Source organism: Pagrus major, chromosome 7 (assembly GCF_040436345.1).
Source record: "Pagrus major chromosome 7, Pma_NU_1.0".
NCBI lineage: Eukaryota > Metazoa > Chordata > Actinopteri > Spariformes > Sparidae > Pagrus > Pagrus major.
Genome location: NC_133221.1, coordinates 31,518,458 through 31,532,684, shown reverse-complemented (window position 1 = coordinate 31,532,684; position 14,227 = coordinate 31,518,458).

The following is a 14,227-nucleotide window of genomic DNA, read 5'->3' as shown; positions in this document are numbered from 1 at the left end:
GCCATGGATTCCTGTGGAATTGATGGGAGTTAATTTCACAATTCTTAACATCACTGGGAAAGGACAGGGAAAACATCAGCAGGATGGTAATCATAATAACAATAGGTCATGAATATGCAGTTTTCTTTAATTTCAAAATAATGCTAGTCATTCTGTCAGGTATTATTGTACCACAGCATAGTTTACCCAAGATGTTGCATGACCATTAGTTGTGTGCAGGGTTTGGCTAAATGCAACCATGCTCACTGTGGATCCTCCAGTGGTGACTTGTGCATTTGTTACATTGCTGTGGAACATCTACCTTCAGTGAGGTGTTTGATGTCCTTCTGCTGTTTTTTTTGTTTTGTTTTTTCAATTTTGTCACATTTGTGAATGCAGATACTTATTCAACTCTAAATGTTTGAGTTCTGTGCAGAATAACAGAGTAGTAAACTAGTTATATTGGGACAGACAGACTAAGTGGACTGGTTATAGTGGGACAGAGAGGCTGAGAGGAGGTCTGAGGTTATAATTTTACTGTGTGTGTGTGTCTGTGTGTGTGTGTATGTGTGTGTTAGGAAAGGGCATTTCAAGCAAAAATGCTATTCAATAGTGATAGGGAACCATTCAATGATTATCTGATTATTCAGTATTTGTATGTACTGTAGCATATAGCTGTACGGGCTAATACTGACCTTGTGTGGAAAAGACAGTGTTACGCACAACAAAACAATGAAAAATATATATTTTTCAGACAAAACCATAGTTGCATTAACAGTTCAATTTTTTTTCCAATTTAAAGACTATTCCAATACTCTATTCATAGTGTGTATGTGTACATATATATATATGGACTGAAACAATTCCTTAAGTAATAGAGTCACTCATAGAGTCAAGAATGGCATAGCCTGACGTGCACCTCCCCAGAAATGTAGCTGTGTGTCGCAGCGACGCAGACCCCAAGGAATGTGACTGGTCCGCTTGGAAGCATCCCATTTTCTGGCTTTTCCTCCGGTGTTTAGTGGCAGTGCTAAAATCGGGGACCGTGACCTGTAGTTTCCACAGCAGATATACTGAACTCTGCAAACAGCTGCTGCTCTTCTTGGATTATACTACTTCTCCAGAGCCTCTCTCAGCTGCTGGAGAGTCTCTGGGCGAGAAAGAGTGGACAGGCCGCATGCTGATACCAAGTTGTTCAAGCCGGGTTTGTATGGAGCTGTGGCCTTCCCTGCAGACACCTGTCTGCTCACTCTAGTCGAGAGACACAGCTGGGGGTCAGTGTGTTTCAAGGGCAACGTCAGCTGGCAACGCAGATATACCAGCGCACATGTACAGTTTATATGCTCATAAATGCTACAGTGTAGGCCACTTGCATAGGATATGGCGTTGGCTCGCCTAGAGCAGATGCAACCTTTATTATAACACCAGAAACCAAGCTTGGCCGATGCCATAAAAGTCCCAGATTTTACTGTAGTCCATTCCATTTGAGTGACAGCTTAATTTTTTTTTTTTTAAGTTTAAGCACAAAATTAAGTTATTTATCAAAAATGATAAGACATCGTCAGGAAAGATCAAAATAATACCAAAACACACTGGAGTGGGGCTTCAAAACTGTTGACGGGAGCATTTTTGTGCAGTTTATGCAGCAAGGAATTTTCTAACCATCGGAGTACTACAAGCTTAAAATATCACCTCCTTTTAAAGTTTAGAATGTCCATTTATTCATTGATTCACAAATTTGAAATCACAGGCTGATCCAACTTGTTTGAATTTTATCATGGTAACTCATAATGTGACTCAGTGTGTATGGCCCGTGTGCCTGTATGCACTCAGACAACGTCTGGGCATGCTCCTGATGGGTTGCTGGATGGTGTCCTGGGGAATTTCCTGCCAGACCTGGATCAGGGCATCCGTGAGCTCCTGGACAGTCTGCGGTGGTACTTGGCGTTGCCCGATACATAATGTCCCATACATGCTCAATTGGATTTAGGTCAGGGGAATGAGTGGGCCAGTCAATGGCATCAATTCCTTCGTCATCCAGGAACTGCCTACACACTGTGGCCACATGAGGTCGGCATTGTCCTGCACCAGGAGGAACCCACGGCCCACTGCACCAGGATAAGTAGCCTGCTGGAGGTCATTTTGTAGGTCTCTGGCAGTGCTCCTCCTGTTCCTCCTCACACAAAGGAGCAGATACCGGTCTGGCTGCTGGGTTGATGCCCTTCTATGGGCCTGTCCAGCTCTCTTCATGTAACAGACGGTCGCCTGGTATTTCCTCCATGCTCTTGAGACTGTGCTGGGAGCTGCACAAGAAGTGACAAGAACACTAGCAGAACACAGAACTAGAGAAGAACCAGTCAGGAAGGATAAGGAGAGAGCAATTGTCTGTGGCCACCACATGAAAACCATTCCCTTTTGGGGGGTTGCTTTTGCCTCTCCATTGCACCCGTTGTCACTTTCATTTGCACCAAAGCAGGTGAAACTGATTCACAATCACTAAATGGACAGATTGATATCCCTGAGGTTTAACTGACTTGGTGTTATACTGTGATCATTAAGTGCTATATATATATATATATATATATATATATAGCAGGGACAGTTGAACCCTCCTACATGAATGACGAGGCATCAACTTCTCCATCGAGATCTCCATGTAATTAATTAGCTAGTTGGACAAAATTGGCCTATTTCACTGTCTTGGTTGATGTTATCTTAGTATTTTTGCTTCCGTTAGCCAAAACTCAGCTACTGGCTGCATCTAAAATTCCTAACCAACATGCTGTTTAGTATGCTAAAACAGTTTTAGAGATTTTTCTTAAACCTTAGTATGAAACCAATAGCATTTCCTCTAGATTTCCCTCTAATGCAGGGGTCTCAAACTCAAATGAGCTTGGGGCCACTGCTGATGTTGTCATCTTAGGAGGGCCACTTCTGTGTTCAAGTACTACAAGATAGAAGATTGTTTTTGCTTTTTTATATCTATTATTAACATAATCATACAAAAATGCAAACAGCAGTTTGTATACATGTTTACATGATTTGTTTTTAGCAGTTGCAAATTTTGTTTTCCCTACTCCTAAATTAAACTCCATGCAGCAGCGGGGCCAGCAGCAGAGCCGCAGCACAACAGGAGTCACACTGAACTCTCAGCACTGAGAGTTAGGAGAGCTGACTGACTGATGATGGTGGAGGATTTGTTGTCAAAGCAAAAAGCAGAAGCGCCTGTTTGGCAATATGTCAGATTTAAAGTTAGTCATAATAAAGAACCTGATAACATTGATGAGGGAAGAGGAGTTGAATTGTTACCTCTCACAGAAGCTGGAGGTGTGCAGCCTGTCACCTGCCTCTTCTTCATCAAACAGCTCCTTCCTGTTCAATACTCCCACTGACTGTATAAAACTACTCCCTGACATATTTAAAATGGATCTGCTGACGACAAATGCTGAGAGTGATCGCTGTTTTGCTCTGTAGACACATTTTTGATGAACAACAGCAATATAATTGCTTTTTAATTTCAATTGAATATGAATGTGTAGTTCAAATGAGTTTGAAACTACTAAAAAAAATAATAATTTGCGGTCCTGATTATACAGTATTACATCTTTTACATCAGGTTGCAGGCCAAATGGAGGGGGAGGGGGACCCAGGGACCAGCAGTTTGAGACCCCTGCTCTAATAGTATCTATTCCCCAAGATAACTTTAACCTGTATTTGTCCAGGTTTTAAAATCTGTGTCTGAGATAACCACCCCCAGTACTTAAGTAAATGCAATTTAATTTGTATTGTACAGCAATGTGCTTTCCAAATCCAGTGTCCTCTGTCATTCTGCATAATTCACACAACATTCACATTCAAAACCAATTCACTAAAATCATCAACAGACATTGAAGAACTTTGAGTTTTGTCAAAGACATCAATGTACTGTGTTGCAGATGTCTACTGAAGTTAGCATGCTAACTAGTTAGTGCCGTCTCGTACTTTCTTGTAATGCCACTCCCAGCTCCCAGTCTGGACCACTAGCTGCATGGCTAACTGGGACAACTACCTAAAAGCAGCTACAGTTAGCAGTTACTCTGGTGATATGCTGCCTCTTGTTTGTGTGCAGTATGAATTCAGGAGGTGGCCAGGTCTAAAATATTGCACCTTACATATTGTCTAGGGTAATTTAGTAAATGTGAGCATGATGACCAAAGTAAATATTAGCCTACCTGCAAAACATCAACATGTTAACATTGTCATTATTCTGATGTCAGCATGCTGATGTTAGTATTTAACTAAGAGCACCGGTACAGCCTTAAGATTGGCTGTTCAGATAAGTGGATGAGTGCAGAAAAAGAGAAAAAGAATGGGAAATCCCCATGTCTGTTGCTATAGTATCCTTGATTTCACCCATTTAGTGCGGTTTCTCCTTATTTTTCTCCCCTGCCTCTTCACCAGTGCCATGTCCAACTTGTTATCATACATACTCTCTATTAGGAGTGGCTGTATTAGTGAGAGTGGTGTCAAAAAATGCTGGCAGAGAGGTATTTCCTTTCACGCAGGCGTAGAACGTACGAGCTTGATCGCCTGTTGTGGTCTTTACGGTGTGTTCAAGTGCAGCGTTTTGGCCCCGAAAGAGGCAACATGACATGACACAACAGTCGGCCTTTCTCACAGCTAGTTCTTTGATGTCGGTTTGGTGTGTAGGGGCAAAAAGAGCCCGTGTCCACATAATGTTTCTTTCTGGCAGAAAAGTGCTGGCAGTGCATGAGGGAGCGCTGGGTTAAAGGCTTGTGCAGTGAGAGAAAAAAACTGCATATTGCTTTTGAGTGACATTAGCTAACACTATGGTAACAGAGGGATGACCACACAGCTAACAATGCGTAGAGTGATTAAAGTACAACACTCACCAGCAACATTAAGTGTACAGACCATCTGATTTTTCTGTCTCTGATATGAGAGTGTCTGTCTGATAAAGCTCAGGATAGACAGACACAGCCAGAACAAGTCCTGCCCAATCTAATATATGATCGGTTACCTAAAAAATAAAGCCACGGTGAGGACCCCAGCGCCTTTCTATAAAGTTCAGATTTTAATTTTCAAGTACTTGGAGCAACAGCACAACAAAAGGCTCAGCACTTTGAAAAAAAAGACACTTTTTCTTCAGGCGGATGCATGCTGCTGCATACGCATCTCTCCTCATTGCGAACAACTGAAAAAAGACACTGGCATGCAGGAAAAAAGATGAAGTGGAGACAGGCCCAAACACATCTGTTAGCGTGGATGTAGGTGAACCAAACCTTTTAAATGACAGGAGAGGCTGAAACGTTTCTGCCTACAAATATAAAGAGGTGTATTGCCTTTTCATGGTAAGACAAACATCTGAATGAATCATTCAATTAATCATTAGGATGATATGTGTCATTACAGTCTGAGAACAGTGTTATATCAGCTGTTATAGACGATGAGGGTGAGCCTTTTGAGGACATTTTATTTGAGAAAAGCAAACTTGATGAAATCACCTGGTGCTCTTTTAAAGGATATGTGCAAAACGCTGAATGATGTATGGAAAACAGTAAAGATGTTTGACAAATCAAGATCAAATTTATTATGCTAACCCAATGACACTCTCATCACCTGTTTTTATCAGGTCATTTTTGAAGTTCCACAGGCTGGGAGCTATGGGGAACTGTGAGGGAGGCTGTGTGTCTTGAAGGAGGGGCTTTACGAAGCTGGAAGTTGGTTGGCGGCGGAGGGCAGAGTCATTGTCAGGAACTGGGTAGCAACAGCAGCCCAATACCTCTGGCTTGATGTCGGTGGGAGGAGGCGACAAAGCTCACTGGATGAGATGTAGACAGAGCTGGTGTCTGACGGTGGGGCCCAGCATCAGGCCTCCTCACATGGAGCCTAAAGGTCTGATGAGGACTGGAGAGCCACCAGCTGCTGCAGCATGAAGGAGTCTGGGTGGATTAAAATCACACACCACACAGCCTGTATTCCTTCAGGAGGTGGCGCTATGTTCTCTAAGGGGCACATTACAACAAACGATATTAAATCCCTTGGTTGTCCCAGTGCTGAGAGAGGCCCTGCAGCTGCTAGAAAACCTCTATTATTTATCACCAACACAACACAGCGTCACACTGACCAACGTATGCTGCTGTGATGCATGCATCAAATATTAGGATGTGCTCTGCATATTGCTACCCCACGTCAGATGATCACCCGTGGAGCCTGAGACAGACAAAGAACACCAGTCCCAGTGAGCTGCCATAGTCTGGGCCTACATGAGGCAGCCAGAAAGACGGCAGCGAGCGCTCATTACACTCAATAACTGACATGCAGGAACGCAGAGGCAGGCAGCGTGACATTTAGCACACCAGGGACCTGTAGGCAATACAAAATGGTAGTGATGTTGTGCTGCTTACCTGCTGTGGGCTGCTTGTCCTCCCCACTATGACAGGCAGGCCGTTTGTTCCAGTCTACATGAAATGCGGGCTACAGCGATCCACCTGGCTGTTTCCAGGGAAAAATACTAGCTGGAAACAGCTGGTAAATAAGACAGACAGCAGCACCTGCGGTGTACTGACAACTGTGTCACTGGTCCAAATCTTCGTCAAAGGTGTTTGGCAAAGCCTGTTGCGGACTCCCTTTACAAAACAAAGGGTTTAAAGAAGCCAAAGCTGCGTTTCTTCTTTTTTCTTGTGCATGTCATGTCTCCCTGTTTTCCACTGAAGCTCGTGCCGGTCGCCAGTAGAGCCCAGTCCCGGCGGCAGCATCACCGTTCAGAAAGGCTTTTTCGGTGCGTCTGGTGTCAACGCGTATCTCCTCTTGATATTACAGCGCTCGGGCGGTAGTATCCTATAGTAACATGTGTAACCTCATCTTTTCGTGGAGCTGACAGACCCCAGCAGACGCCCTGTGGAGCATCTCAAGCTCGTAGTTTTCGGAAACCCTGTCGAACCGCCGCCGCACTTCCTTTCGCATTGTTCCAGTCAAGCCGACACCTCATGTTTGTTGTTCATGAAATCCTGTAGCATGCCGAAACAATCCAAGGGCGTACGGAGGCCAGAGAGCCCCGAGCAGACGGGTTCGGGCTGCGGGATGACACCGAGGCCAATCCTCATTCTGTCCCGCAGTCCGTCAACGGCAAGGCGTCTGACATACAGGCGGATATGGGGGAGAACGCTGTGGATGCAGATATCCTAATTGAGATGCCTGCTCCGACGGTGTCACGGGCAGATGGACGCGCGGCTTGATCCGGAGCAGAGAGGCATGTCTCGGGAATGAGCGCAGCATCCAGAACAGGCTGCTGCTGCTGCCGCTGCTGTTATCGCCAGTGATTTTAATCGCGTCTGAATGCTCCATGGACAGGGGCGGCCACCGGGGGGGCCATCTCCGACAGATGTTCCCCACTAACCCACTACAGTTTCAATGTAGTTTTATAGAGTTTGGCCCACTGTTTGTTTATACCGTGACATATGTGAATTTTTATTTTGTGTTTTGTGAATATTTATATATATATATATATACTGAATAATTTTGATTGCAGAATAATTTTGATTGCAGCTGTATGTATGTATGTATATATATATATATATATATATATATATATATATATATATATATATATATATATATATACAGTTGCAATCAAAATTATTCAACCCCCATTGCATTTTAGGTTTATTGGCAAAATTTAAAATCTTTCAGGTGTTTGCAATAAACAAATTACACAAGAACAAATTAAATAGTTAAATAAAACTAATATTACAAGGATTTTATCCAAATTCAACACTAAATCCTACTTTCAATGACTACTGTAGTCTCAGAAATATTCAACCCCCTGAACAGAATTCCTAATAAGAGCACACATTTGCAAATCAGGTGTGGTCTCAAGCACGCCTGATGCAACCAATCAAGGGCTTCATTAGTTGCATCAGGTGTGCTTGAGCTAGAACACCTCAAATACCTGGACTGTTGACGGTGACGTTTCATTGCATGTTAGAAATATGGCTTAGTCAAGAGAATTGTCCAAAGTGTTCAGAGAAGAGATCATTACCTTGCACAAACAAGGAAAAGGAGACAAAAAGATAGCAAAGGCACTGAATGTTCCTAGAGATACAGTTGGAAGAGACTTAGACTTAGACTTAGACTTCACTTTATTGATCCCGTTGGGATGGCTCACTCAGGGAAATTGAATTTCCAGCAGCATACAGTTCACGAGAAAATAAACTCTTAGCAAAAAATAGAAAATAAAGATAGGAATAGAACAAAATACAATAGAATACAATAAAAATAGATTAAAATAAAATAAGATAAAATAGGATAAATAAAATAAAATAAAATAAATGTAAATGTAGAGGACTGTATATTTGTTATTGTACAGGAATTATTGCACGAAAGTGAGAGTGTCCAGGTATGTATGTGAATAAATAGATAAATAGATAAATAAGTTATTGCACAGTGAAATCACAGTATTGCAGTATTGCCGGTTATCTATTTCCTCCTATTTCCTTCTTCCCCCTAAGTGAGGAGTTGTACAGCCTGATGGCATGAGGGACAAAGGAGTTCTTAAGTCTGTTGGTCCTACACTTGGGAAGGAGCAGTCTTTCACTGAACAGGCTCCGCTGGTCGCTGATGACGGTGTGCAGAGGGTGGCTGGTATTGTCTATAATATCCAGCAGTTTTTCCAGTGTCCTCCTCTCTGCCACCGTCACCAGAGGGTCGACCTTCATGCCGACCACAGAGCTGGCCCGCCTGATCAGTTTATCCAGTCTGGATGTGTCCTTCTTGGATGTGCTGCCCCCCCAGCACACTACAGTGTAAAAGAGGACACTGGCAACCACAGACTGGTAAAACATCCACAGCAGTTTGCTGCAGATGTTGAAAGACCGCAGTCTCCTTAGGAAGTACAGCCTGCTTTGCGTCTTCCCATACAGGTGGCTGGTGTGTGTTGTCCAGTCCAGTTTATTATCCAGCCACAGTCCGAGGTATTTGTATGAGTCCACAGCCTCCACCTCAGGTCCCTCTAGCAGGACTGGTCGCGGTTTTGGTCTAGACCTCCTAAAGTCAATGACCAGTTCCTTCGTCTTAGAGGTGTTGAGCTGTAGGTGGTTGGTGCGACACCAGACAGCAAAGTCCCCCACCAGACTCCGATACTCCTCCTCTCTGTCATCCCTGATGCATCCAACGATGGCTGTGTCATCGGCGTACTTCTGTATGTGACACAGCTCCGAGTTGTAGCAGAAGTCCGAGGTGTACAGGGTGAAGAGAATGGGGGCCAGCACTGTTCCCTGGGGGGCTCCGGTGCTGCTGACCACAGTGTCAGACGTGGTGTCCTTCAGCTTGACGTACTGTGGCCTGTCGGTGAGATAGTTGGAGATCCAGTCCACCAGGTAGGGGTCCACTCCCATCCTGTTCAGTTTGTTTTGAAGCATAGGGGGCTGGATGGTATTGAAGGCACTGGAGAAGTCCAAGAAGAGAATCCTCACTGTGCCGCTTCCCTTATCCAGATGGGAGTGGACTCGGTGTAGCAGGTAGAGGATGGCATCCTCCACACCAACACCTGGCTGGTAGGCAAACTGCAGGCAGTCCTGGGCGTGTTGCACCTGGGGTCTGAGGAAACTGAGGAAGAGCCGCTCTAACGTCTTCATTAGATGTGAAGTGAGTGCCACCGGTCGGAAGTCATTCAGCTCCCTGGGCCGGTTCTTCTTCGGGACTGGAACGATGTAGGATGTCTTCCAGAGGGTGGGCACTCTCCCTAGCTGCAGGCTAAGGTTGAAGATCCGTTGTAGTGGTTCCCCCAGTTCTGTAGCGCAGGTCTTCAGTAGTCTTGGACACACCTTGTCTGGACCTGCTGCTTTCTTGGGCTGGAGCTTCCTCAGCTGTCCTCTGACCTGGTCTGTGGTAATGTGGGGCGGAGATTGTGTTTGGGTGGGGGGTGGGGGAGGGAGATGTTGTGGTGTCTGGGGGGAGGAGGGTGTTGTCGGAAGGAGAGGTGGCTGCGGTGAGGGTGGGGGTGGGGGGGACATGGGCTGGTTGAACCTGTTGAAAAAGTCATTCAGTTCATTCGCCCTCTCCATTGTCCCCCCTTCAGCTCTGGTCTTTGTGTTGTACGGTGATGGTCCTCACACCTTCCCAGACCTCCCTCATGTTGTTCTCCCTTAGCTTTTGTTCCACCTTTCTCCTGTAGCTGTCCTTAGCTTCCCTCACACAGTGTTTCACCTCCTGTTGTGCGGCCTTCATGGCCTCCCTGTCTCTGCTCCTGAAGGCAGCCTGAAGCTCCTGAAGCATAGTTTGCAAGTTTAAAGTTAAAGGAACAGTGGCTACACTACCTGGACGTGGCAGAAAGAGGAAGCTATCAACGGCTGCCACCAGAGTCCTGAGGAGGCAGGTGGTCAGAAACCCTCGACTGACTGCAAAACACCTGCAGCAAGACTTGGTGGAAGCAGGCACTGAGGTTTCAGTTTCCACAGTAAGGCGCATACTAAACGCTGAAGGGCTCCATGCCCGAACTCCAAGACGTACACCACGACTGACCCAAAAGCACAAGAAAAGTCTGCTCCAATTTGCTCAAAACTATATAAATAAGCCAAAGAGGTTTTGGGATTCTGTTCTGTGGAGCGATGAAACAAAACTGGAACTTTTCGGGCCTATGGATCAGCGGTATGTCTGGAGGAGGAAGAATGAAGCATACGCTGAAAAGAACACCCTGCCTACAGTGAAGCATGGCGGTGGCTCAGTGATGCTCTGGGGCTGCTTCGCTTCCTCTGGCACTGGAAACCTGCAGCGTGTGGTCCTCCACACGCTGCAGGTTTCCAGTGCCAGAGGAAGCTGGGTTCAATCAAGTATCAGGAAATCCTTGGAGAAAATGTCATGCCCTCTGTGAGGAAGCTGAAGCTTGGGCTTCATTGGACCTTCCAACAGGACAATAATCCCAAGCATACCTCAAAGTCCACCAAGGCTTGGTTTCAGAAGAAGTCCTGGAAGATACTAAAGTGGCCATCACAGTCGCCTGACTTGAACCCCATTGAAAATCTCTGGTGGGATTTGAAAAAGGCGGTTGCAGCACGCAAACCCAAGAATATTAGTGAACTGAAGGCCTTTGCCCATGAGGAATGGGCTAAGATTCCTCTGGAACGCTGCCAGAAGCTGGTGTCTGGCTATGCATCACGTTTGCAGCAGGTCATAACAGCAAAAGGGTGCTCTACTAAGTACTAAAGATGCTTGTTTTGTGTTGAATTTGGAGAAACCACTTGTAATATTAGTTGTGTTGAGCTATTTGTTGTGTTGAGCTATTTAATTTTATGTATATACATATGTATATATGTATATATATATATATATATGCACCCATATCCCAATATTCCTAACTCATTTTGAGTAGTGTAATCGACAACGTGGAGCACCTGTAATTATGAAGACTGATGTCCAACCTAGTCAAAGCAAAGAACTATGATGGCCACAAATACATCAAAAAGTATCTTGTTGCAATGACATATACTTGCTCATGCTCATCAAATGTATCAGAATAAAATACAAGAATACTGGTATGAGAGAATATATTTAATTAAAATACAACTAATTTGTAAACGTTGCAAAAATGTTTCTGCACAAGTTGAACAAATAAATATGCAAGGGAGTGTACATACATCTTTATTTATGAGGTATATATAGCTTTGCGTACATCTATATCTGTATGTGGGTATACTGTATGAGTACATGCAAAATGTGTATGTGTACACATTAGATTTGGAACAATCTGATTTTGTTCACAGATCAAGATAAAAACACTTCGGAGTTGATTGTGGTAAATTCCCATAAACTGGATAATTGTGAATATCCACACCTTAGTGACTTGAAAAAGCTGTCTTGCTCAATAAGCAAAGTCTTACCTGTACTCCTGATTTATTCTTATTTGCCACAAGGAGGCGCCTGCATCTTTCCAGTCTTACAAAATCCTAAGCTTGTTGTAGGTAGTGTGGACCACTTTTGGGCTACAAATAATTGAAATAAAATGAAATCACAAAATGTTACAGTCCAAGAGTCTGATTAACAAGGATACCCATTGCTATTTAAATAGAACTCAGTCTGTAAATATGTGATCTACAGCATGAAGAGAGTTAGCCATTCACAATGAAAGGAATCACACTGTGTTGAATCATGTTTAGGACCATTTCAACCTGAGTTGAGATTCATGCAATCAGGTGACAGGGAGGAGAAACATGGACATATCAGTTGACAACAGAAATGAATGGCTGCTTTAGAAGGGTGGAAGGTAGAGTCATACTCGAGGAGAGGTAGAATGGGATGGTGAAGAGGGCAAACTGTCCATGTGTAAGGTTGTCCAGGCCCATGGACTTCCACGCTTAAATGCCCACAATGCTCCCCATCACCATATTCTCTGTCATCCCCATCTCCTCAAGGTTAATTCCTGTGACTCCTGTTGTCCGTCTTTGCATCCTCAGTAGCAGAGGCCTGAATGACACAAATAGAGAATACTGGCAGTAAAATGTTGAACACCACAAACAGAAAAATATAATTAGCTGTCATCAAATGCAGTTCAGAGAAGCAGACTAGATTCTCAGTTCATCAGTTGATTGTTTTTGTGTGTGAATAAGAAATACACTTGTGAACCTTGGATTTTTTTTTTACAATGATATGAAATTATATTTTTTATACAATGAAAATATTTTTATATTCTACAATAATCACAAAATATATTTGTGAATCTTTCTGTGCACATTCATTAATATTAAGACTCTTCAGATAATAGTGTGCCATGGGAGAGATAAGTGGGGGTGACACTGTTCAAAACTACATGGGAAAAATATTACAAAAACCTCAACAGATATCCTTCAAAGAAATAGTCTGGATCTTCACTGAGGGAGATGACAAGGCTTCTCAGGATGCACTCACACCTCTTTTAATACAGTGGCTTGGTTATGTGCAAGAACTCTGCATTAACCTGAAACATAGTATTAACAAAAAAAATAAAATAAAATACAGCCATGTGTTACTTGTTTACAGTGGCATTTTCATTTTATGCAACTTTATACTTCTACTCCACTACATCTCACAGGCAAATATTGTACTTCTCCTTTCACTACATCTGTCTGACAGCTTCAGTTACTAGTTACTTTACAGATTATTATTATTTTCATGACCCTCCTGTCCAGTGAAAACCATGTATCTCCAGATGTGTTAAATGTCTGTGATAAACTAAAGGATCGCGTGTTCCTTTATGTGTTGAGAAAATTCTTCTCCTTCTCAAGTTATATAAACTCTCCAAAAACCCTCTTGGATTATCTGGAAAATACATTGTCACACACTTGAAAACCAGCTGTTTTTCTGACACCATGAAAAGTCAGCTCCAAGAACAGCCCCGCTACAAACATGATGACTTTATAGAATATGATACATTGCTGTAGATTAAACTAACAGTATTTAAAGTAGTAAAAATTATCTCAACCTTTAACATCTACAGCAATAAGATGACAAATACACATTAATGCACCAGTAATATTTATCCAAAAACATCAGATATAAAAAGGCTGAGCGTTTCACTGCAAAATGAGTATGTTTACTTTTGATATTTTTGAGTAGTCCGTTTGCTGGTAATACTTACATACTCACTAAAGGATGTCACCTTATCTAAATAAATTTTGAATGCACGACTTATTGAGTATTTTCAGTGTGGTATCAGTACTTTTCTTAAGGATCTGAGTGCTGCTACCACCACTGCTTGTTTATTTTAATTACCACCATTTAGGTACTCAGTAGCACATGCACATGCAAATATACACATTTACTTACATCACTCTGCTGAAACATGGCAGGCCATCTGTTTTGAACTCTCCTGTCATGGGCCTCGGCGCCACGGTTTAGTGTGGGCAAGGTTAGGCCCAAGAAGGGCAAAACTGCTATGGGCCCTGCATAGGCCTACCCACAGTGCCCACAGTAAACCCACATTTTCCCACAGTGGGCCAGCACAGGCATTTGCTAGGGTATAATAATAATAATAATAATAATAATAATAATAATAATAATAATAATAATGATAATAATAATAATAATAATAATAATAATAATAATAATACATTTATTTAGCACTTTTCAGGGTACACAAAGACACTTTACAGGTTAAAAAGCAGAATAATAAAAACAACACACTAAAAACACAAAAAGAGATGAGTTAGACATTAAAAGCAGTTTTTAAAAAGGTGAGTTTTAGTGAGTGTTTTGAAGGTAGTGAGGTCTGTACAGT